General features: G+C 44.7%; 1 protein-coding gene across 2 annotated transcripts in view; it reads left to right on the forward strand.

Moving 5' to 3' along the window:
- Nucleotides 1-4,668: 4,668 nt before the first annotated feature.
- The window catches only part of LOC134402435 (cytochrome P450 2J5-like), a 144,964-nt gene continuing 126,618 nt past the window's right edge, over nt 4,669-23,014 (forward strand). For both annotated transcript variants that reach the window (XM_063131873.1, XM_063131874.1), the window contains exon 1: nt 4,669-5,082. The gene's annotated coding sequence lies outside the window, so the exon portion shown is untranslated. The remainder of the gene's footprint in view (nt 5,083-23,014) is intronic.

The raw sequence follows: 23,014 nt of genomic DNA on the forward strand, positions 1-23,014 counted from the left end.
CATATACTAAGCCAAGAATAAGAGATAGAAACACAGCACTGCTACCCACCCTAACTTTGGGGAACAACTGAAAAGATGTGGTGCAAGGGGATGAGCTCCCCTAGGGCATCTCATCGTGGACGTGCCCCCACTCTCTCCTGCACTGGAAGGCCATTAGAGCCTTCCAAAGAGAGTAAAACGGTGGAGCAATGCCTATCATGAGTCGAAGTGAGTGTTCATTTCTTAGTGGTGGAGCGATGCCTGTTATGAGTTGAAGTGAGCATTTGCTTCTTAGAGCTCTCGTGGTGAAGCAATGGCTGTCTTGAGTTGAACTGGCAGCTATTTCCCGCTCCCCCGGGCACGTCCCCCTATTGCTGGTAAAAGACAGATATAGCCTTTTTTAAAAAATTCTTCTTGCTGTTTATTGAGCAACACTGCTGCTTTTAATTCCACCCCTCCTTTGTTTATTTATTGATTTATTCCATTTTATATGCATTACTGGCTTATCATAGAATCATAGAATCATAGAATAGCAGAGTTGGAAGGGGCCTACAAGGCCATCGAGTCCAACCCCCTGCTCAATGCAGGAATCCACCCTAAAGCATCCCTGACAGATGGTTGTCCAGCTGCCTCTTGAAGGCCTCTAGTGTGGGAGAGCCCACAACCTCCCTCGGTAGCTGATTCCACTGTCGCACTGTTCTAACAGTCAGGAAGTTTTTCCTGATGTCCAGCCGGAATCTGGCTTCCTTTAACTTGAGCCCGTTATTCCGTGTCCTGCACTCTGGGAGAATCAAGAAGAGATCCTGGCCCTCCTCTGTGTGACAACCTTTTAAGTATTTGAAGAGTGCTATCATGTCTCCCCTCAATCTTCTCTTCTCCAGGCTAAACATGCCCAGTTCTTTCAGTCTCTCTTCATAGGGCTTTGTTTCTAGACCTCTGATCATCCTGGTTGCCCTCTTCTGAACACGCTCCAGCTTGTCTGCGTCCTTCTTGAATTTTGGAGCCCAGAACTGGACGCAATACTCTAGATGAGGCCTAACCAGGGCCGAATAGAGAGGAACCAGTACCTCCCGTGATTTGGAAGCTATACTTCTATTAATGCAGCCCAAAATAGCATTTGCCTTTCTTGCAGCCATATCGCACTGTTGGCTCATATTCAGCTTGTGATCTACAACAATTCCAAGATCTTTCTCATTTGTAGTATTGCTGAGCCAAGTGTCCCCCATCTTGTAACTGTGCATTTGGTTTCTATTCCCTAAATGTAGAACTTGGCATTTATCCCTATTAAATTTCATTCTGTTGTTTTCAGCCCAGCACTCCAGCCTATCAAGATCACTTTGAAGTTTGTTTCTGTCTTCCAGGGTATTAGCTATCCCACCCAATTTTGTGTCATCTGCAAATATCCTTGGCTCACTTCCTTATGCCCCCAGAAATGCCAGCTGCATGCCTGCCTGCCTTCCCTCCCTCCTCCCCTGCCCACCTCGCAGGGATGTTGTGTGTGTGTGGCTTTGACTCAGGGGAGAAGTCCTTCCTGCGCTCACTTGGAGTTTTGGAAGTTCCAAATTTTGCAGGTTTAAGCCCCGCCAAAAAACAGGGGATGATGGGACTGCCTTGAGTCTCGGCGTGCGTATGTATCCCTGGATAAGCTGTCATGGTGGTGAGATTGAGGGTTTTTTTTAACGTGCAAAATTGACGGAGCTATGGAAAGGAGTGTTGAATTTTCATAAATTCCCCAAAAATCAGGGGATGATGGGACTGCCTTGAGTCTGGGCGTGCGTATGTATCCCTGGATAAGCTTTCATGGTGGTGTGTTTGAGGTTTCTAACGTGCAAATTGACAGAGCTATGGAAAGGGGTGTGAATGGGGTGCCCGATTTTCAAAAATTCCCCAAAAATCAGGGGATAATGGGATTGCTTTGAAACTTGGCGTGCGTGTGTATACCCCCATGAGGTGTCATGGTGCCAAACGTGAGGTTTCTAACTTGAACAGAAAAAAAGTTGTATAATTTTTTAGCTTTCAATGCAAGCCTATGGGGGGGAACGGAGCTCCGGATCCGGATCCGGAGCTCCGAGCGGAGCGTTAGTGGGCGGGACGGGGGCGGGGCGGAGCGGCCCGAACGTACTCCTTGTACATTTTGTTTGATCCCCCTCCTTCCCATCCCACTGTGACAGTCAAGTAGATACTCAGTCCCACAGGCTTATTTGCCAACACTAAAACCTCTAGTGCATTACTGCCAGTTGGCCCATTCAGAAAACACCATAAACCATGTTGTTAACCACAGTGGTTAAGCCAGAAAGCTGGGTTGTGTTCAGAAGACACCTTAAACCATAGCTTTAACTAGGGGTGTGATCCGCTCCGATTAGGAGCGTAGAAGCAGTAGCGGATTGGCCTGCTCCGCCTTACCCAGAGGCGGAGTAGGAGCGGACAGCGGACCCCTAGAAGCAAGGCGAAGAGAAGCGACCATTTTTCGGAGGTCCTAGTTCAGGCGGAGCGCTCCGGTCGCCATCTTGAAAACATTTCGCCATAGGATTGCATTGCGGCAAATAATTGCGCATAACTAGGTTGTTTTTGAAGCTATCGTTCTGGAAATTCTTGTGCTCAGAGAGTCGTGGATGGGGGTCATTTTGAGACCACTCTCACCTCTCTGCGTCGTGTGGGTCGCGTGCTATGTTTTTTTGAAAATCGGGTCAACCGCGCGGCTCAAACGGCGTTTTCGGCTTTTCGCCCATAGGATTGCATTGAGGGAAAGAATCGGGGATAACTGGGGGGGGTTAAGCTATCGTTCTGAAAATTCTTGTGCACAGAGAGTCGTGGATGGGGGTCATTTTGAGACTACTCTCAACTTTCTGCGTCGTGCGGGTCGCGCGCTAGAAGTTTTTTAAAAATCGGCGGGAAAAATACCTTTTTCAAAGGGCTGAGGGGCAGAGTCAGCTCCCGGTCATGATGATCCCAAAGTTAGAGGAGGGCATAGGCAAAACAGGTAACTTGGGATTCTGGGAAACTTCTCTTTCTTCATCTGAATGGGCTTTTCCCCGTGTTTTTTAACACAGTAGCCCCACCAAATGCACAAACACAACCTGAAATCATATACTAAGCCAAGAATAAGAGATAGAAACACAGCACTGCTCCCCACCCTAACTTTAGGGAACAACTGAAAAGATGTGGTGCAAGGGGATGAGCTCCCCTAGGGCATCTCATTGTGGACGTGCCCCCACTCTCTCCTGCACTGGAAGGCCATTAGAGCCTTCCAAAGAGAGTAAAACGGTGGAGCAATGCCTATCATGAGTTGAAGTGAATGTTCACTTTTTAGTGGTGGAGCGATGCCTGTTATGAGTTGAAGTGAGCGTTTACTTCTTAATCTCAGAGCTGTTGGTGGCTGTCTTGAGTTGAACTGGCAGCTGCTTCCCCCTCCCCCGGGCACGTCCCCCTATTGCTGGTAAAAGACAGATATAGCCTTTTTTAAAAAAATCTTCTTGCTGTTTATTGAGCAACACTGCTGCTTTTAATTCCACCCCTCCTTTGTTTATTTATTGATTTATTCCATTTTATATGCATTACTGGCTTATCCTTGGCTCACTTCCTTATGCCCCCAGAAATGCCAGCTGCATGCCTGCCTGCCTTCCCTCCCTCCTCCCCTGCCCACCTCGCAGGGATGTTGTGTGTGTGTGGCTTTGACTCAGGGGAGAAGTCCTTCCTGCGCTCACTTGGAGTTTTGGAAGTTCCAAATTTTGCATGTTTAAGCCCCGCCAAAAAACAGGGGATGATGGGACTGCCTTGAGTCTCGGCGTGCGTATGTATCCCTGGATAAGCTTTCATGGTGGTGAGTTTGAGGTTTTTTTTTAACGTGCAAAATTGACGGAGCTATGGAAAGGGGTGTTGGATTTTCATAAATTCCCCCAAAATCAGGGGATGATGGGACTGCCTTGAGTCTCGGCGTGCGTATGTATCCCTGGATAAGCTTTCATGGTGGCGAGTTTGAGGTTTCTAACGTGCAAATTGACGGAGCTATGGAAAGGGGTGTGAATGGGGTGCCCGATTTTCAAAAATTCCCCAAAAATCAGGGGATGATGGGATTGCTTTGAAACTTGGCATGCGTGTGTATACCCCCATGAGGTGTCATGGTGCCAAACGTGAGGTTTCTAACTTGAACAGAAAAAAAGTTTTATAATTTTTTAGCTTTCAATGCAAGCCTATGGGGGGGGAAACGGAGCTCCGGATCCGGATCCGGAGCTCCGAGCGGAGTGGAGCGGAAGTGGGTGGGGCAGGGGCGGGGCAGAGCGGCCCGATCCGGAAAATGGCGGATCTGCAAGTGAAGCGGAGCGGGGGGTCCGTGCACACCCTTAGCTTTAACCATGTTGAATATGGCTTTTTGCTCAAGTCACCATGGTTAAAGACATGATTTAAGGTGTCTTCTTAACACAACCCAGCTTTCTGGCTTTACCACCATGGTTAAAGCTATGGTTTAGGGTGTCTTCTGAATGGGGCCTAGGTTTGCTGGATAAGAGCAGAGATTTATGGCTGTTCTCATCAATGTGAAAGCCAAACCAGAAAAACTGCAGCTGGAAATTCCTGGTAGCCTGGGATGCCAACAGAGTTGAATAACACAGACAATGGCAGACTTGGGGTCACAGTCCAAAGGGTCAAGGTTCCTCAGGGAGTTCAAACAAATGGAGGACTGGATGTACTGAACACTGGGTTTCTACATTGTTTGCATCTTCTTCCCTGGGCTGCTCTGAACATTTTTACTTCTCATGGTTGAGGGCAAGAGCAGACATTTCTTTAAAAGTGTGTTGAGCAGCTATGTCAAGGTGGTGGTGGGTTTAAGATCTAGGGGGCTGCATTTACTCTTGAGTAAAAATGAAAATCAGACATAGCAGCTAGACACATGGTAAGCTAATGTCAATTTTGGCTATTAGAGCAACTTCCTGCAGATATTTTGGACTACTATTTCCACAATTCTTAAAAATTAGCTATGCAGGGTGGAGCTGATGGGAGTTGCAGTCTGAAACCTTTGGACAGCACTAAGTTGGAGAAGACTGGCCTAGAGCATTTATCTCCATCTGGTTGGCCGGAACCCACTACTGGGCTACAGCCTAATCTGAGGTGAGTTGCAACCATGGAAAATTGTGATAAATATTAAGAAGTTGGTCTCCAAATCCATGTCTGGGCTAACAGTGGGTCTATGCTCTGTAATGGTCAAAGACTATTGTCATGGAGAGAGTTAATATAAAACCAGTACATTCTCCTTCTATTCATTTTAATTGCCAATATTGTTTCTTTTTTAATGGATTTTATCAAAACATGTTTTTATGGATTCTTTTAATTGTATTAACTTCATATCTGGCATGCCACCTTGAAAGGGTTCCACCCTTAACTTCATATGGTTTTCAACTTGTTCATAAATGATCTGGAATGAGGAGTGACTCCATGTTAGTCCTAATTAGAAAAGGAATTTAGAATAAAACTGCCATTAAAATACTGCCTTTATGCAAATTTATGGTGAGACTGCACTTAGAATGCTGCATACAGTTCTGGTCCTCACACTACAAGATGTAGTGATGGCCACCAATTTGAATGGCTTTAAAAGGGGGGTTGATAAATTCCTGTAGAAGAAGGCTTTCAATGGCTTCTAGGCCTGATGGCTATGTGTTACCTCCAGTTTCTGAGGCAGTAAGCCTGTAACCAGTTGCTGGGGAACATGGGCTGTTGCATTATGCCCTGCTTGTGGGTTTCTGGTCAAAAACTGGTTGGCTACTGTGTGAACAGAGTACTGGACTAGATGGAGCCTTGGTCTAATTCAACATGGCTCTTCTTATATTCTTAAAGGTGGCCTAGAAATAATTTTAGATAGATAGATAGATGGGAAAAGATAGAATATCAACCTGAAGATTGTGACCTTATCTTGCCATTGGCTCAGTATTCAGGAGCTCTATAATATAGCTGAAACACAATTTTTGAAGTATTTATAATTTATGACATTTCTATATTGTCTGTCATTGAACTCAATGCGGCAGACAAATGGTTCCTGGTGGTCTTCCAACCAGGAACTGACCAGACTCATAATTTCTCTGTTACATCAAGTTTGCTTTTTCATGTACTTTCAGGCTATGACTTTGGATCTTATTCAGCATTATAGCGGAATGAATAGACTTGGGCCATAGCTAGATGGGCCGATATCCTGAGGATCACCCCGAGATCATCCCTGTGCATTCACATGACTCACAGGGGATCCCAGGAGCAGGGAGGGATGATTCCTCCCTTTCCTCGGGATCTTGCCCTACAGTTCTAGCCCACTTTTTCTGCAGCCTCGGGCTGATCCCGAGACCTCAGAATGTGTGGGTGGGCATCACATTTTGTCCCAGCTCCTCACGAGTAAACGCAAGGAGCTGGGAACTGTACACGGGGCACAGAGCTCCTCAGGAGCTCTGTGCCCATCGGGGGTGGGGTGGGGATAGCGGGGAAAGTATTTTTTTTAAAAAAAAAACTTACCATTTTTTGCACGAGCGCTCAAACGCTCCGTCCCCTTTAACAACCACACACACACAAAATAGTGGGCTGGATGTCACACAGCACATGTAGACTAAGGTGATAATCTCACGATCATAAAATCACGAGATCGTCGCCGTAAAACCCTCCGATCTAGCTGAGGCCTTGGATTAATTTTAATAGATGCTTGTTTGCTTCAGTTGGGCAGTCTTAATTTTCAGAGTCCTTCTCTGGGGAAAGTGCTGTTCTCAATTTATCTACTTTTAAACAAGCAGCGACATCTCTTTTTTCTTTTTCTTGTACATAAGCCTGTGGTTGCAAAAAGCCCACAAAGGGACAGTGAACAATTTTGTATATAAATGATTGTATGATTTATATTTTTACCTTTTTGGGAAGCCAATACCTCCTTCTGGTACATTTGAATATGTTTGGTCCTACATATATTATTATCATTGTCATTCATAGATGCACGCACACGCACGTGCGTGCACACACACACACACACACACACACACTATAAAGCATATTATTTCTGACTACCATGCTAAGAACTTATTAAAAAGCTCTTACAGTGTTTTTTTCTCCCCCTAATTACAGGCTGGCTTAGTTCAAACAACACATTTCTCAATGGTGGTGTAAAAACTTCACAGTGGAGTTCTGAAACCAATGTTGAGAAACGTGTGTTGTCTGAAGTGAGCTGATATGATTCTATGTTTAATGAGCTAATGCATTGACAGTTAACTTGATGATTCTTAAACTTCAATATTCTTAGCCCATAGCTAGATGGGGCAAAATCCTGGGGTGATCCCCAAGATCATCTCTGTGCATTCACCTGATGTACATGGGATCACGGGAAATGGGAGGGATCATCTTGCCCCGGGATCTCACCCTACCCTTTGAGCCTGGTTTTTCTGTGGTTTTGGGCTCAGCCTGAGACCACAGAAAAACCAGGCTCAAAGGGTAGGGTGAAATCCTGGAATGTGTGGCCAGGTGTCATGGTTTGTCCCAGTTCCTCGCGGTTCCTCGCAAGGAGCTGGGACCTGTGCACAGGGCACAGAGCTCTTCAGGAGCACTGCACCCATTGGACGTGGGGTGGGGGAGCAGGGATTTTTTTTAAAAAAGAACTTACCTTTTGCACATGAGCACTCATGCACATCTTCTCCTTTAAGAAAACAAAAAAAAATAGTGGGCGCAACACCTCTCGTTCTGAGGCCATTGCATGCTGCGTGTAAACAGAGGGGGGATCTTGCAATAAAAACATTGTGAGATTTTCACCCCTCCGTCGCGCAATAACAGATAGGTCTAGCTAAGGCCTTAAACCTCAATACTTAGAACACTGCTGAATTCAGTTGAATAAACTGGGCTCTTCAGTTGAATAAACTGTGACCCTTCCTAGAGTTAGAAAATGGTACTGCATGCACTGGTAACTTCAAGGCTTGACTTCTGCAATGTGCTGTACATAGGGCTACCTTTTTAACTAGTTTGGAAACTTCAACTAGTTCAAAATATGGCAGCTGGGTTGGTCACCAGTACACTTGGGGGGTGACCATATTACGTGAACTTTAAAATCACTTCAATTAGTTTCTGGGCAAAGTATAAAGTGTTGGTTATTACCTTTAAAGCCCTACATGGTTTGTGTCCAAGTTACTTGCAGGATCGCCTTCTCCCGTACAATCTGCCCTGCACACTCAGGTCCTCTGGGAAGGGTTTACTCCAGTCAGCCACAACTAGGCTGACAACTGTTACCCGGAGGATGTTTTCTTCTGCTGCCCCCAGACTGTGGAATGGCCTGCTGGAGGAGATTCGTTGCCTTAAAACTCTTTCTGAGTTTAAGACAGCCATTTAAGACTAGTCTCTTCTGGCAGGCCTACCCAGATGAATTTTAAACCTAAGAATTTTGATATGTTGTGATTGTTATTTTAATATTGTATTGGTTTTATATGCTCTTTTAACTAGTTTTATGTACTATATTGTATTTCATTTTGTTCCTTGCCTCAATCCAGAGGGAGAGGCGGGTAAGAAATAATAATAATAATAATAATAATAATAATAATAATAATAATAATAATAATAATAATATGGGGCTGTTGAGAAAGAAGGTCTCTCAAATATCACAACATGTATTTGCACCTTCCAGATCACAGTCCATGCAGAGCTAATACAAATAATTATGATAGTGGAGATACAATGCCACCATTGTCTGTGGACAGATAGGGTTAAAAGGCATCTTAGAGGGAAACATAAATGGAGGGTACAGGAATGAAACATCTGGAACAACTGGAATAACGGGCTCAAGTTAAAGGAAGCCAGATTTCCATCAGGAAAAATTTCCTGACTGTTAGAACAGTATGACAATGGTACCAGGCAGTTACCTAGTGAGGTTGTGGGCTCTCCCACACTAGAGGCCTTCAAGAGGCAGCTGGACAGCCATCTGTCAGGGATGCTTTAGGGTGGATTCCTGCATTGAGCAGGGGTTGGACTCGATGGCCTTGTAGGCCCCTTCCAACTCTGCTATTCTATGATTCTATGATTCTAACAGCTTAAATGTGATATGGAAATATTTGATCATAAAGATGCATAAACCAATCTAGATAGGACCCAGGCAGGGAAAGAATTTAAAAGGTCAGAAGCCAGCTGTGAGTCTGGATTAATGAGGTTATGTCAGTCCTTCTTCACACCCATGACAAGATGTGTTGCAGCTTTTTGAAGCATTTCCAGGAACAGCTCCACGCACAGCACATTGCAGTTGTTCATCTTTGATGTTACAATAAGGCAAACATAAATGTAGCAACAGCCTGACTATCTACAAGAGGGCACAGCCAGCGTACTAGCTGCAACCTTAAAAAGGCTTTTTAAAAGCATGGCTAAACTCACAACGTTAGTAAGAGAAAAATCAACAACCTCATTTAGAGTATATACAAGAATTGCAAAAGAATGATCTATTTGTGTGTAGGTTTTACATAACACTGGGCTGGCTAAAGGGTAGTAATTGACAGCCTATGTCTGACATGAACATTGCCACAAATGGAATATGGCCTCATATGTTTTGTATATGTGTTTTTATTAAATGGAGTGTACTATACGATTAGTTAAGAATGTGATGTTATGTAAAAAAAATATATCCTTTTACTCTTTTCCCCTTGTGCTTTGCTTTGTGTAGAAAATAATAAAATTATTAAAATTTAAAAAAGGCTTTTAAAAAGCCAGGCGTAAGGCCGACCAGGAGTCCTCTAGATTCCCCCTAAGCTCGCCCCCTCCCTCCCCGCTCATCCCCCTGAATATGGAGCTCCCACTGCTGCCTATGGGACTTCCCTTTGTCATCTGTCTTCCTTCTCTTTATGTCCGCCGTAGTCTGTGGCCATACATCTATGAAGATGAGAGAACCCCCATCTTACTTTAAATCACATCTCTAATGGAGGAATACGGACAGTAAAATTACGTCCCGTAAGTCACAGCAATAGTTCTGTGTTCTGGGGCATGAGCAGGGATGGAGGGGAGAGGAAGGGGGGGGAGAGGTGAGTCCAATGGACTCATGGTCAGCCATATTCCAGCATTCCTGTGTGGGTGGGTAGTTGGGGGGAGTGGCCCGAGGCACCCCAAGATGCTTCAGAACCGATCCCAAATTTTCTTTTTCCACATAGATAAAGCTAACTCTGGTGTTTTGTGAATCCTTTGATCATGAATTTTTCCTTTTTCTTGAAAAAAACTTATCCCAAAACTTCCTAACCTTCCTACATTCCCACCACATATGAATTTGGGTTCCATTAGTTTCACATCCTCTCCAACACAAAGGTGATAGATTCTTACTCATTTTTGGCCAACTTCATGGGTTTCAGATACCATTTCTGAACTAGTTTTAGTGCACCTTCTTTTATTCTCGTGGATATTGTCTGAAAGGGAAATCTATTAAATCCCCCCCTCAATTTGTCTTCCTCTATCTCCACTACAATGTCTTTTTCCCATATCTGCTTTACTGTTACGTAACCTCTTGGTCATGTCTAGACAGGGAGAAATCCCGTGGATTGTCCCTGGGCATCCACATGGCACACAAGGGATCCTGGGAGCTGGGAGGTAATAGATCCCTGCGCTTCCCCCAGATATTGCCCTACACTTTTGTCCCGATTTCTCCTGCAGTCCTGGGATGAGCCACCACCGGACCGCGATGGAGACAGGTAAGCCCCCTCCCCCTGCCCCCTTACCTGGCTCTGCCGTTGTTGCTGCATGGACTACGGTGGCACCAGGTAAGCCCACTCTTTTTTTCAGAGCTCCGGATTGAGGTGAAGGATGCGTTTTGTCTCAATCTGCTTCATCTTGATCCACAGCTCCCCTGACCTGATCTGTCTCTGCCTTTGGCAGTGGTGAATCAGGCCGCTTCGCTATCGCTTCTATGAACTGAAGCAAAGCGGAGCACAGCCCTAGTTTTTTTCGCCTACTCCATAGTGGAATTTAATATTAGTCGAGGGTGGGTAAATAGATTGATTTGTTGGCAGGGTTGTGAGGGGATCTTGGGATATCAGATGAGGTTGGTGAGCACTCGTTGGACACCTTATGGTGATTGGCAGGTTTGGAGGCCTGGTCATCAGGGGCTGTGTGGCTCTTGATCCAGGATACGGCTTGCCTTTGGGAACCTCACTGTCTCACTTACTTGGAGTTATGTAGCTCCAGGCAGGAGTGACATAGGGAGGTCTCCCCCTGATCACACACATATCACTTTAGAAAGGAGCCGGGTTTTAATCTGACTCCTGGCTTGGCCGAGTGGCTCGCCCTTTATGCAGGCTAGTTGCCTGGAGACAGGATGCTTGGATGCCTACACTCTCACATGCAGATCCAGGGAGGGGTGAGTTACCTCATTTAAATAAAGAGGCCCTAGTTATACCCAAGCTCTGATGTCCCTGTCATTATTTCCTTGCTTCTCCCTCTATCCTCAATCGGGCCACTTTAGTTTCTTGGCTGAATGGGGACTGAAACTGCCTGAGATTCTATATTAGATTACTTCTGTGGGAGAAGAGTAAGGGGATTGTAGCCATGCTACTTCTCTTGGGCCTTTTAGTGGTCTTTAATGCTATCGAGCAAGCTATCCATCCGGACTGCCTGCATACAATGAGGATTTGTGAGTCCTAAATGAAGTGGATTGTGTGTTTGTTTGTTCATATGTTTATAGACCACCTTCTACAGTTACCCATCTCAAGGATTCCCTTGCGATGTGTAAGAGCCAGAATATGCTTCTGGGAGTATATTCTTCCTGCTCCTCAGGACTTCTATCACATTCCATAAGGTTAATTTTGGTCTGTCTTGTTGATTAAAATCTACATGCACCCAGTGGGTTTTGGGGTGCTGATGACACACAGCGCTAGTTCTCCTTTTCACCTGATCCATGTGCAGCAGAAGATTTCATGAATGATTACTTCAGATTAATGAGCAATTGGATGAGGGAGAATTACCTGAAGCTCAACCCAAAGAAGACAGAGATGTATATAGTGTATTGTTTATCCCCTCAGGAGGAAAAAAGATGGTCCTAGAATACCTTATATCAGCACTGACTAATCACACCTTCTCTTGGAAAATAAGGAATGGCACCTGTATTGTGTTGCAACATCCTAACTTATGGTTCTTCTGGACTTGATCATTGATGGTCTTCTAGAAGTAGTTCAGTTCTTTTCAATAACACTGGTGGGAGAATGAGCAAACACATGTGCTCCCAGCAATGGTGAAGTTCAGATTGGGTAGAAGAGGAGAACAGAGAACTACACTGTAGACTGTAGAGATCCTAAAGCTTACTCAGAATTCCTATGCATTGACTAGCTAACTGCAACACTGCCCCCTTCCTGCAACGAGGTTGTAATATCCCCAACATTTACTACAGCTACAGTTCTATGCACATTTATTTGGGAACAAGCCCTACTATAGGGCTTATTTCTGATTAAATATGTACAGGACTGTTTTTCTTATTTATTCTTTGCTGCTGCTCACTGTGACCCCACTCCCCCACTACGTGTAATATATAATAGAAACAATCAAGGTTGCATTCTCTCAGATTACTAGAGGGGGCAATAAAGAGCACTACACACTGCGAGTAAGGAAGGTACTGGAAGGCTGATGAAAAGAGGTTGGTGAGATAGGACAGTGGGAAAGCAGTAAAGAGAACGCTCTTTGTGTAGTGTCAGATTGCAATGCTGCAAAAAAAGCCCTGAAAGTAGATACAGCAATCAATAGCTTCATGTTGCTCTATACAAATGCTTTTTTCTGATCTGTTTCTAAACATGCAAATGCCTTCTGTAATAATGTATCAAGAAGTTGTGTTTTTTACTACAATAATGAACCTGACGACTCTTGGATCTGAAAAGCCTTGACCTGTGTAGTGTGGAGTTTCCAAAGAAGATCTCAAGTTTGCACTTAAATCCTCTGCATGTGTGGATTTACTATTGGGATATGTTGGTCTAATATTTACAACCTTATTTTAGTTATTGCCAGACTGGGCTTCTGGCCAATAATCTTATAACAGAGTTTTTGCAGCGGTTTCCAGCACAGTCAGCACAGATACAGATTAAGACAGAGACTTTCAGTAGGTTTAAAGAAACCTTTACTGGCATATAAAATATAATTTAGTTATGGCAATCACAAATACAAATACTTACATACGGTCAGTCAAAACAGCTCTGATACATGGAGTGATACAATGATCTCTGATACATGTACATGGGAATACAATCCTTTTATAGGCTAACTGTACAATTACGCAACTGCTTGCAATCCCTTAATTGAAACAATCAAGACACCAATAATTCAATCATGACATCAATGTCCAGGTGCAACGTTGACCTTTAAGTTTTCTGCTGAGTCTTCTGATTCCTCCAGCTCCTCAGCAATTAGTAAATCCCTGGAAACATAACCAGGATCCATTCCAGGATTCAACACCCCTTCTTATGTTTACACAGGATTTAACAACACATTGTACAGTTATTTACATTTGTCCACCCTGAAACCTAAAGTTTCACAAACTTCCCTGTGTTTGGTGGGACCTAGTGGCTTTGTGAACATGTCAGCAAGGTTTTCTTTGGACTCACAATAAACTCACAATAAACTTCCACTTTCTTTGTGTTTTTCATGTTATGAAAAATTGTGGCTATGTGCTTTAACTTTAACTGTCACTGGCTTCTCCACCGGGACCTAAAAGTCCTTTATTTACTGAATTAGCCAAGTAACCTTACCAAAAACTAGCACAATACTTAGCCTCATAGGAAAGACTTCACTTGCTTCCTATCTTTTCAAACGTCACCATAAACCTGCTGAGAATAGTAACAAAACACAATCAAACTGTTCACTGAACATAACATTTTCTCACCACCAAATGATACAAGCCTGAAGTTGCTAAAGCTGTTTCTTTTGCAGGTTGCTTCACACATTCATTTCCATGGGGTTTTTTCCCTTTGCAATCCTGCAATCACATTGCTTAGCAAAACTTCTTTCACCTGCTTGATCCTTTTTCAATCCTAGGAAAAACTCTTTCCAACAACAAAAGATTTAAACATTTTGAAGAACATTCAATTTCAAACTGCCTCCTTAACTTTTCTGGCAACAAGCCGAGGCTTGAATTTCTTCACCCCTTCTCTAACTGCTTGCGTCTAAACACCTTCCTGCAGCTTAGAGATTTTTGCCCTACTGGCAAACTCGTCTCTTCCTTAAGACTGCTTCTTTTCTTTTGCTCAGCACTTTCCCTCTGCTGCCTCTCTAAAGAATTCAACTTCTTTACCTCAGAGTAAGAACTAGGCTCATAATTCACACAGCAAGCTTTAAAGCCGTACCGCTCTGGTGGTACGCCTTTATTAACTCTTATACTGCGTCTTGGAGCTTCTTCTGGCTGTTCTTCGTGCCTTAACTATTGAGTCTCTGCACTTTGTGGGTTAACCAACAATTCAGGCTCCTGCCTGCTTTCTAGTTCTACCAGCACTTCCGGGTTGCCGTGCACTCTTTTCCAATTCGCTTCACTAAAGTTAGCTGACCTAGAGACCACTATCCTTCCCCCTTCACACAAAATCCTCCAGTTGTTGTGATCATAACCTACAAAGCGTAACTTACGCCTCTGTGAAATTAGAACATTTACAACAGCAAAACTCCCCCAAGTTCTCAAGTGCTTTAGATTTGGTTTCCTGTTGTAAAGCAAAAAGAAAGGAATGTTATTTATGGTTTTAGTCCAAGTCCTGTTACAAAGGTAATTGGCTGCCACAAACGCTTCTCCCCACAATTGTGGCTCTGCTTTAGCGTCCTTTAACAAGCACTCCATTTTTTCTTTAAGCATGCCGATGCGCCTCTCAACATTGCCGTTCTGATGCGGTGTCCTCGGGCTGCATAATTTATGACTTATGCCAGTCTTTTTACAAAACTGCTTAAAACGGGTCGATTGGAATTCGCCTCCCCGATCCGTCATCAGCTCATTTATTTGCTTCTGGAGTTTTCTCTCTATGAATTTAACCCATTCCTGCACCGTGTCTAAACATTCAGATATGTGCTTTAACAAATATACCCACGAAAACCGGGTTTTATCATCCAGAATGACTAAAGCATATCTGGCTCCTCCATAGCTCTCTGGAAATGGGCCGGTCAGATCCATGTGCACCAGTCCCAATACGTGTTGACTCCGCCAGTCTCTGACACGTGGAATATTCCTCTGCTTCGACTTGGCAACTTTACAAACCAAACAATCCAGAAAATTGTTGCATTTCTGAACTTTTAGACCCTCTGAAAAATTCAGAGTTTTGTTCAGAACTTTAAAACTTGAATGTCCAAGCCTCCTATGTAAAACATGGATGCAATTGTCATGGTTAGGAACATTTTCAAAAGTTTCCATACAACCTGCTTGCACCTCTGGAGTTTCTTCCTCATTTGGATTGTCCTGTATAAAATACAATCCATTCTGCATCTTTGCAGTTCCTCTTAGGAGTCCATGCTTTCAAATAAAGCATTTGTCTTTTTCAAAAGACACACAGAAACCTTTTTCTGTTAAACTTGATACTCCTAGAAGAGAATAACTTAAATTGGGAACAAACAATGCATTATCAAAGCATTCTTTCAAAAAAGGTAGTCTGCACGAGCCTTCGCCAGACACTTGAACTTTTTTGCCATCAGCCAGCGTGATAGATTTTTCAGAAGAGTCCCTGAAGTCCTGGAAGAAGTCAGGTCTATTCGAAATCACTGTAGAAGATCCAGAGTCTATGAGCCACTGGAAGCTCTTTCCTCCTGCTTGCTTGCAGAGCTGACTCCTTGCTTCTGCCATCACTAGCTGCACTGATTTATTCTTCCCTCTGTCCTCTTTGTTGGGCTCTGATTGTAATTTAACTCTACAATCCTTTTGCAAATGTCCCAACTTCTGGCACCTGAAGCACCGTAGAGGTTTCTTAGTTTTGGGCTTTCTCGAAGTTGAAAACGCTGACTCATTTTCCTCCTTCTTCACCAAAGCCTTAACCCCTTCATACCCAGACCATTTTGCAAACGTGTCTGGTTTGTCGCCTGAACTGCTTTGGGCTAACTTTCTCAAAGTCCTCTTTTGACATTCTTCTATCAATCTGCCCGATATCAAATTTAAAGTCATGTCTTGGATCCTCATTGCTTCTAAAGTTGTCACCAGCACGTCCCAGGACTGTGGTAAGCTCGATAAAACCACATACGTTTTCATTTCGTCACTGAGAGGTAAGCCTGCTGCATTTAGACTTTCAAAACAGTCTCTTAATTTCTGCAAGTGGGCTTTTACATCTTCTCCCTCTTTCATCAGTGTGCGGTAGAGCTTTCTGGTTAAGCTTATTCTAGCTCCAGCGGTATCCCTGATATATACAGCTCTAAGTTTAGCCCAGATAACATCAACTGTGTCTTCTCTGCTTATATAAGACAGTTGGTCATTTCTCATTGACAAAACAATGTGGGCTTTTGCCCGGTCAGCGCGACGTCTCCACTCCTGTAAATCTGCTGCATTCAAATCTTCTGCTTGGGCATCTGTTACAACCTCCCACAGATCAAGATTTCTCAGGCTCATTTCTAACTTGAATGACCATGACATGTAATTTTCGTCTGTAAGTAATTCCATAGGGACAGTGTTCCCAACGTTTAATGCCATACTTTCAATTTAACAGGTTGTTTCTGATATACAACCCCTTCAGTGGTTTAATTTCTTTTAGGGCCTGACCAGCTATACAGTTTCAGCTTCCTCAGTGCCCCCTTAAATTCAAAACCACTCTTGCCAGTTCTCTCCGTGTGATTTTTCAGACACCAGCTATCCGAAATAGCTTTCCGGCTGCCTGTTCCAACGACTTTCAACAAAGACGCTCAGGAATTTAATCAACCACGGCTTAATCTTTCAGTCCTACTGTTCTTGCTGTAACCACTCTGCTTGCTGGTTGTTTTTAGACCTGGGCCCATAACCTATTGGGATATGTTGGTCTAATATTTACAACCTTATTTTAGTTATTGCCAGACTGGGCTTCTGGCCAATAATCTTATAACAGAGTTTTTGCAGCGGTTTCCAGCACAGTCAGCACAGATACAGATTAAGACAGAGACTTTCAGTAGGTTTAAAGAAACCTTTACTGGCATATAAAATATAATTTAGTTATGGCAATCACAAATACAAATACTTACATACGGTCAGTCAAAACAGCTCTGATACATGGAGTGATACAATGATCTCTGATACATGTGCATGGGAATACAATCCTTTTATAGGCTAACTGTACAATTACGCAACTGCTTGCAATCCCTTAATTGAAACAATCAAGACACCAATAATTCAATCATGACATCAATGTCCAGGTGCAACGTTGACCTTTAAGTTTTCTGCTGAGTCTTCTGATTCCTCCAGCTCCTCAGCAATTAGTAAATCCCTGGAAACATAACCAGGATCCATTCCAGGATTCAACATTTACCCAGGTCCTTTTTTTCTAGAACCCTTGTTTTTGATTGCCTGGGATGGCTTATACCAGGAATCATTCAAGCCATTTCTCCTGTATTCTGAGATGCAAAGACAAGCTGGTGTCAGCCTATGAGAGACCAGTGGGAAAGCAGTAAAGAGTAGGGGTGTGCACGGACCCCCGCTCTGGCCTGCGGGCCGATCCGAAAATTTCGGATCGGCCCGCTCTGCTCCGCGCCACTCCGCCCATACTTCACTCCTCTTCGCCGCGGAGCTCCAGCTCCGAATCGGAGCTTCGCAGTGGAGGGGAGTGGTGCCAGGTAGGGCCGGGAGAGGAGGGCGGGGGGGGGGTACCCATGCGGCGATGGCAGCAGAGCCCGGTAAGGGACCAAGGGGGAGGGGGGCTTCTTCGATTGAGCCTGCAGTTCAGCCAGGAAGTCTAGGCCGCAAGTGCGGCCTAGACTTCCTGGTTGAACCACAGGCTCAATTGAAGTGCGGCCTAGACTTCCTGGTTGAACCGCGGGCTCAATTGAAGAAGCCAAGGGACCACGGACAGAGGCAGGTAAGGGAGAGGAGGGGGGGTTTACTGTGCCCTGCCGCTGTCACCGCATGGGCGACAGCGGCAGGGCCTGGTAAACCCCACTTACCTTTCCGGCGGAGCTCCAGATTATGGTGAAGGATCCGCCTTCACCTCGATGCTCTTCGCCACACTCCGCTGGCCCCCCAATCCTTTTCGCCTCTGCCTTAAGGGGAGGCGAAGCACCCCGCTCCGCTTCTAATTCACCGGTCCGATTAGAAGCAGAGCATATCCCTAGTAAAGAGAAAGTCTTTGTGTAGAGTTGGACAACTTTGTGTGCACTACATGAATACTTTTTTCTGACCTATTTCTATAAATGCAAATGTCTTTTGAAGCTGAAATTTATGCAAATTCAGAATCACTGAAAATCCGCTAGTCACTGCAGCTACCAGAAGATGGAACAAAGGCCATTGCTAGATGAGGGCTTAGCCCAGGCTGATACCCGGGCTCACCCCTGTGTGTCCAGATGATGCACAGGGGATCCTGGGTCAGCCTGGGCTAAACCCTCCCTTGGCCCAGGATAACCGGATCCATTTGTGGCCCAGTATTTCCGCAGCCCCGGGCTGAGCCCAGGGCTGCAGAAGGTTTAGCCAGTTCAGCGGTTTTTCCCTGGCTACGCGGCTTACTCATGAGTAGCCTGGAGAAGCTGCGCACTGGGAGGGAAATCACGGGGGGGAGATGGGGGCCAGGGGGCAAGAGCAGACCCGGTGGGAGAGATGGGGGGAAGAACGGAGCTAGGGTGGGGAGATCACAGACGGGGAGCGGAGGGGGCATCGGACATGGTGGGCAGGTGATCAGGCAGGCATGGCAGGCGGGCAGGCAATCGGGCAGGGGGGGCATCAGACATGGCAGATGGGGAGAAGGAGAACGGGGCCAGAGTGAGGAGATCGGGGATGGGGGGGAAGGAGAACGGGGCCAGAGCGAGGAGATCGTGGACAGGGGGGGAGAAGAATTTTTTTAAAAAAAATAAAAATCGACTTACCTTTCCTGGCTCCTGCCATGCTGCTGCCGCTTTTTTAAAAAATGGTGGCTGTGATGGCTCTCCTCCAGAGCTCGTTGTGGCTCACGTGTGCATAAGGGTGAGATCTCGTGTTAGTCATAATGCGAGTTCTCCCCTCCTCTCCCCCGGATGTTTGACCGGGTCTAGCAAGGCCCAAAGTCTGGGGTGGGTGGGTGAGCCAAAGAAATCTTGTCTAATTCAACTCTTCAACTGGATTCCTCTAAAATCCCTAAGACCATGAGATACCCAATCCAGAGTGAATTCTTCAGTCCAAGAAAAGTATCATGGACGGGGGGAGGTTATCCAGAGATGTGGACTGAGGTGTCATCAATATGCGGATGATACCCAGCTCTACCTTTCCTTTTCATCAAACCCAGGTGAGGCAGTGACTGTTCTGAACCAGTGCCTGGACACGGTAATGGACTGGATGAGGGCTAACAAACTGAGACTCAATCCAGACAAGACGGAGGTACTGTTAGCGGGTGGTTCATCTGTCCGGTGAGGTGATGTTTGCCCTGTCCTGGACGGGGTTGCACTCTCCCTAAAGGATCGGGTCCGTAGTTTGGGGGTGCTCTTGGATCCAGAATCTGTCACTTGAGGCACAGGTGAATTCAGTGGCAAAGAGCACCTTTTATCAGCTTAGGCTGATATAGCAACTACACCCTTATCTGGACAGAGATAGCCTAGCTACAGTTATCCATGCTCTGATAACCTCTCGCTTGGATTACTGCAATGCGTTATACATGGGGCTGCCTTTGAAAACAGTCTGGAAGCTTCAGCTGGTACAAAATAGGGCAGCAAGGTTATTAACAGGGAATGGCCGGCGAGATCACATTATGCCAGTCCTTTTCCAGCTTCATTGGCTGCCAGTCCAGGTCCGGGCCCGATTCAAAGTGCTGGTATTGACATTTAAAGCCCTAAACGGTTTGGGGCCAGGTTATCTGAAGGAACGCCTTCTCCCATATGTACCTACCCGGACCTTAAGATCATCTACAGGGGCCCTTCTCCGTGAGCCCCTGCCAAAGGAAGTGAGGCAGGTGGCTACTAGGAGGAGGGCTTTCTCCGCTGTGGCACCCCAGTTGTGGAACGAGCTCCCCAGAGAGGTCTGCCTGGCGCCTACACTGTACTGCTTTCGTCGCCAGCTGAAGACCTTTTTATTCACTAAGTATTTTAACACTTAATTTTAACTTAAATTTAAATTTTACAGTTCTAACTCTGTATTTTAATCTTATATCAACTTTGCTGTGTGGTTTTATCCTGGTTGCGCTTTTTATACTGTATTTCGTAATTGTGTTTTTAACCTGTTGGGTGTTTTATTGTGGTTTTAATTTTTGTGAATAGCACAAAAGGAAACTCTTTCTCAGGGCCTTGCTAGACCTAAGTGAGAATCTGATGGAGGAGAGGGGAGACCTTGCATTATGAATAACGCAAGATCTCGCCCTCATTCAGACATGAGACACGATGAGCTCTGGAGGAGAGCTGGCGTGGCCGCCATTTTTTATATTTTTAAAGCAGCGGCAGCAGCGCGGGAGCCAGGAAAGGTAAGTAGGGTTTTGTTTTTGTTTTTGTAATTCTCCTAAAAAAACCCCCATCTGTGATCTCTCTCCCGGCCCCATTCTCCTTCCCCCACCCCCCTGCCCACGATGTCTGATCCCCCACCCGATGCCCCCCTCAATTCCCCCCGATGTCCCCTGGGCCACAATTCCCCCTGATCTCCCTGGCCTCCATCCCCCGCCCCCCATGTCTTCACTGTAGCCCTGATGGCTGCAGCGCTCCTGTGGAGCACTGCGGTCCGTCTGCCACTTTTCCCAGCTACTTGGGAGTGAATCCAGTAGCCGGGAAAAGCGGTGGACCTGTTGCAAATTACAAGGTGCTGCTATGTTACATGCCTGGAGGGCCAAATTCCAAAGGTACTTGGAGAGGGTGTCAGAAGATGTGATGAATGTCCCCAATGTGATATGTGCTGTGACCTTTGGACACCTATTTTCTGTTGAAGATCATAAATCCCAGAAACTGATTGAAGGCGTTGATGTTGGCTTAAAATTTGCAGGCAGCATCTTTCATACTGTGAGTTGCCTTTTCCTTTCCTACTGAGATAGGTCTTCCGAAGCTCCGTGTTCCCTTTCAGTATTTGGAAAGCCGTTATGATAGTGATTAGAGTGCTGGATTTACTGTCTTCTAGCCTATCTTAATGGACCACATAGCTAGTTCTCACAACTATTGTGAAGATAAAAGGGGGTATCTGGGGTGGGGGGCAATGTACACAACAATGAACATTTTAGAGGAGAGATGGGATAAGAATGCAACAGTGAATACTGTATCCTCAAAAGTTAACAATTGACATTTACTAATAAAATGTCTATCTTACTTTCAAGAAAGAACAAATGAGTGGAAAACCACAAGAATCTGAAAATATCAATAGTAACATAATTCAGTGTTTACACACAGCCTCTGATTATGAACTACATAATGTTACAGTAATCCCATCATATAAATATACGAAGATGCATATTAAAATAAAAACGTGATTTGGTTTTATATATATATATATATATATATATGGGGTGTGATCCGCTCCGATTAGGAGCGTAGAAGCAGTAGCGGATTGGCCTGCTCCGCCTTACCCAGAGGCGGAGTAGGAGCGGACCGCGGACCCCTAGAAGCAAGGCGAAGAGAAGCGCCCATTTTTCGGAGCTCCGAGTTCAGGCGGAGCGCTCCGGTCGCCATCTTGAAAACATTTCACCATAGGATTGCATTGCGGCAAATAATCGCGCATAACTAGGTTGTTTTTGAAGCTATCGTTCTAGAAATTCTTGTGCTCAGAGAGTCGTGGATGGGGGTCATTTTGAGACCACTCTCACCTCTCTGCGTTGTCCGGGTCGCGTGCTATATTTTTGTGAAAATCGGGTCAACCGCGCGGCTCAAACGGCATTTTCGGCTTTTCGCCCATAGGATTGCATTGAGGGAAAGAATCGGGGATAACTGGGGGGGGTTAAGCTATCGTTCTGAAAATTCTTGTGCACAGAGAGTCGTGGATGAGGGTCATTTTGAGACTACTCTCAACTTTCTGCGTGCTGTGGTTCACGTGCAATATTTTGTTAAAAATCGGGGTTTGTGGTTTTTTTATTTTTTTTTATTTTTTTGGAAGCGATGACAGGCACATTCAACTCCCAATCCTGATGAGAATTGATCTCCTGAGAAAGCATCCTCCTCCAATCCCAGCGTTGGAGGGGGGACTAAGGCAGACCCACCCTCAGAACTTTCTGTTTTGTGTCTCTTTGTGGGTTGTCGTTCGTGGAGGGAACACTTAGTTAGTTAGTGCTCCTGCTTTGGACTTTGGAGATAGATTAGGATAGGTTTAGTTTGGCATGTGTGTGTGTTTGTTTGCTTCTTTCTCACTTTTAGCTTTATTTGCCCTTTGTTTTCCCCTTACTTTGATTTAATATAAACTTTATTTTTAAATTTTGGAGTGTGTGTTTGGGTTGGTTGGGTTGGTTGCCCCCCCTTCCCTGTATTAAAGCCTGACTGTTCTGCTTTTGTGAAAGCTTTCTTTTGAAAGCATACACACACTTTTTGTCCCATTTCCCTACATTTATATTCTTAAACATATTTTATTATATTCTTTTACATAGTCTATTAGTATATATTCTCATACATATTATATTAGTAGTATTCATATTTTGTTCTTCTTATAGTAGTGGTTGGTTCTTTTCCCCCCTCCCCTCTCTTAAATCCTGATTGTGTTTCCTTCTATCTTCTATATACCAAAATATACCAAAAAAAATTGATTCTCTTTTTCTTCTCTGTGTAACTTGGACGGAGTGTGCTGCTTTTGTGCAGCCACAGATTGAGCATTTTGGGGAAAGCATACACACACTTCTTGTCCCATTTCCCTACATTTATTAGTAATATTCTTAAACATATTATTATATTCTTGTAGATATTCTTAGTAGTAGATATATATTAGTATATTCTCATACATATTAGTAGTAGTATAATATTTTATTCTTCTTGTCCCATTTCCCTACATTTAAACATATTATATTGTTCTTATACATATTCTTAGTAGTACCTTATA

The sequence above is a fragment of the Elgaria multicarinata genome, chromosome 8 (genome assembly GCF_023053635.1).
Source record: "Elgaria multicarinata webbii isolate HBS135686 ecotype San Diego chromosome 8, rElgMul1.1.pri, whole genome shotgun sequence".
NCBI classification, from domain to species: Eukaryota; Metazoa; Chordata; class Lepidosauria; order Squamata; family Anguidae; genus Elgaria; species Elgaria multicarinata.